The sequence below is a fragment of the Neofelis nebulosa genome, chromosome 5, assembly GCF_028018385.1.
Source record: "Neofelis nebulosa isolate mNeoNeb1 chromosome 5, mNeoNeb1.pri, whole genome shotgun sequence".
Taxonomy (NCBI): domain Eukaryota; kingdom Metazoa; phylum Chordata; class Mammalia; order Carnivora; family Felidae; genus Neofelis; species Neofelis nebulosa.
This window is the reverse complement of record NC_080786.1, coordinates 19266387-19269381: the sequence shown is the minus strand read 5'-3', so window position 1 is coordinate 19269381 and position 2995 is coordinate 19266387.

The following is a 2995-nucleotide window of genomic DNA, read 5'->3' as shown; positions in this document are numbered from 1 at the left end:
CATAATTGTGTACTTTAAAGTCAGGCTGGATAGAGACATATATAGATAGCTGCTGTTTTATTGCTCACCCATTTAAAATGCAAATGATAATACCAAAAATTACCAAAGTCTACACTCCAGCTGTTCTTATTATTCACTACAGCTTTTTTTTTTTTTTTTGGCTACACTTATCCTCTCCTACATGTCTCTGAATATATTCTACCACATAACCTTCCTTACAAAAACTCCTACTTGTTTCTTAGATAATTTTGTTTTATGTATTTAAAGAGTTGGAATCAAAAAATAAACCTCATTTTCCCAAGTAATGAGGAAAACAGATCTTCATTTCCATGTCCCAAAAGTCAACTGTATAGAAACAAACTAACAATAACCTAAAGTGGCAGACAACCTATTTGTGAAGCTCCATTGATTGCTCTGTGGAAGCAAAAGTGACCTAGTTTCCTCAAGAGCGTGAGAAAAGAGACCTTTTGGTAAGATTCTGAAGACAGGAATGAAAGTTTTTTGATTAGTAACCGATTCCCTGCGATGAGATTGCTTAATTCAGTCTTCTTAGACTGGGACACACACATACACACACACACACACACACGCGTGCACACACACACACACACACACACACTCAAGAAAGCCCACTCTCTTTCTGCATGAAGGGGAAGCCCTGTTGCTGTCCATAAACCATAGGAAGTAATTCCAAGCAGAGCAGGAAAGAACAAGTCCCTTCTTCAGCCTCAAAGTCCCCTTCTGGTGCCCCTCATTGGCACAACCTGTGTACCTGTGAGTTAGCTATTTAATTTCCTTAATCCTCAAATTCCTTGTCTGCTAAGTGGGACCTCACATTAGTCCTACTTTATGGAGTTTTAGGGAGAACTCAATGAAACACACGCGTTATGGTACATATAGGGAGCATTCAACAAATAACTTTCTCTGGTATTAAAATAAGGAACCTAGAAGGAGAGAGGGAAGTTGGGATTTGTCTTATAGCCAGTTTTTGGTTTTCAGTTGTTTTTTTGTTTGTTTGTTTGTTTGTTTTGTTTTTTGAGTGGCAGGGATCTTGCCCCTTGAGTTTGAGTATCTTCCAGAACAGTTTTATTTAATGTGGAGAAAATTGGAAGTATGAGTCTGGACTCAACTGAGAGGTCAGGGCTAAAGGATCAATAGAAAGAATGTGTAGTAAAGCTATTTAACTTGGTCAATATAACTTTTTCTGACAACAGCAGGACCATGAGCAGAGACAGACGGGTGTACTCGGGGGTCACATGGAAGCTTGTGAAAGGGTAGACACTAAAACTGTGGTTCTCAAATTCTAGCATTTACCAGAATCGCCTGGAGGACTTGTTCAAACACAGATTGCTAGGACCCACTCCGGAATTTTGATTCAGTAGGCTGGGATGATGGGGTTTGAGAAGCTGCATTTCTACCAAGCTTCCAGGAGATGTTGATGCTTCTATCATTGACCACACTTTGGGTAGAGCTAGTCCAGGGAAATAAGAGCAGAGCTGCAATCATTGGTAAGCATCCATACTAGATTAAAAAAAAAAAAAAAGAGTGGGGTGGGAACTTAATTCTTGAGTACACACTATGTGCCAGGAGTTGTACAGGCATTAATTTCATGAGTTTCAACTATCCTAGAAAGTGGGTTTTATCATTCAATTTTCCAGAGAAGTAAATTGCAAGTGAGAGAGATAAGGAACTTGCCCAAGGTCACATGACTAGTAAGGCAGCATCACTAGTATCCTGATCTAGATCTGTCCCACTCTAAAACCCATATTTTTTCCCCAATGTGTCAGGCTCTCAACTCTCACTGCAAGTCAGACCAGGAAGGTAATAGGAGGATTGCCTGATAAGAAAGACCTAGAGTTCACAGTAAGGTTTTAAGTACCATCTAGATGGTAACAACTCCCAAGTTTACCTTTCTAATACCTCCTGAAACCCAGTACTCGACTCCCTATCCAACATCACTAACTTCGTCCTCAGCTGTCCTCAATCGAACTGTTGCTGTCCCCTCAGAGGTGCTTCCCCTTCAGTTTTCTCCTTCCCAGGTGATGGCAACTCTATCCTTGCAAAGGCTGAAGGCAAGTATCTTCCCCTGCTGCTCTCACAAGCGCCCCATCAGATCTGTCAGCAAATCCTGATGGCTTCGTCTTTCAAATAAACCCAGCCACTTGTCTCTACCTCTCCTGCCACTGTCATCATCTCTACGTTGATTACATACTCGCCGCTCCACCCTTGCTCCCCTGAAGCTTATTTTCAACTCTGTAGCCAGAGTAATCATTCTAAAATCTGAGTCAGATCACGTCTCTTCCTTTCGAAACCTTCCAGTAAGTCCTCCTTTACTCAAAGTAAAAACCCAAGTCCCCCGTGATATCGATCTCATTACCTCCCCTCCCACTGCTCACCTTGCCTCGCCTCCTACACATGTCTCCTGTCGTGTCTCCATCCCAGGGAGACATTCTGCCATTCCATGAACACTGCTGGGCACGCTGTTGCATGGGGACTTGGAACTGGCTCTTCCCTTTCCTTGGAAGCTCCTCCCCCAAATGTAACCGCTAAGCCTTCCTTCCATGTCTTCACTCACATCCCACCTTCTCAGTGTGGCCTCTTTAACCCTGCAACCACCCTCACCCCCAGGAACCCTGATCCCCTTACTCTTTCTTCTTTTTTTTCATTTTTTCCCCATGACCCTTCTATGACTGTATAATTTACCTGCTTGTAATATTTATTATTTCTTATCTATCTACCTCCCCCGCCCCACCCACCATACACACCAAAATGTAAGCTCTCTGAGAACAGGAATCTGAATTTTGTTCACTAATGTATCTGAAGTGCCACAAACTGTGCTTGTCACTTGGTAGGTGCTCAATAAACATTTGCGGGATAAATGAGGACAGAGCCGAGTTCAATGCAAATAGGAAAGTAGGGGAAATGGAAGGCTAGAACAATGATATCGGAACACTTTCAGAATTGCAGCTGCTGGTGCTGGTGTGGCCCCTGGGTG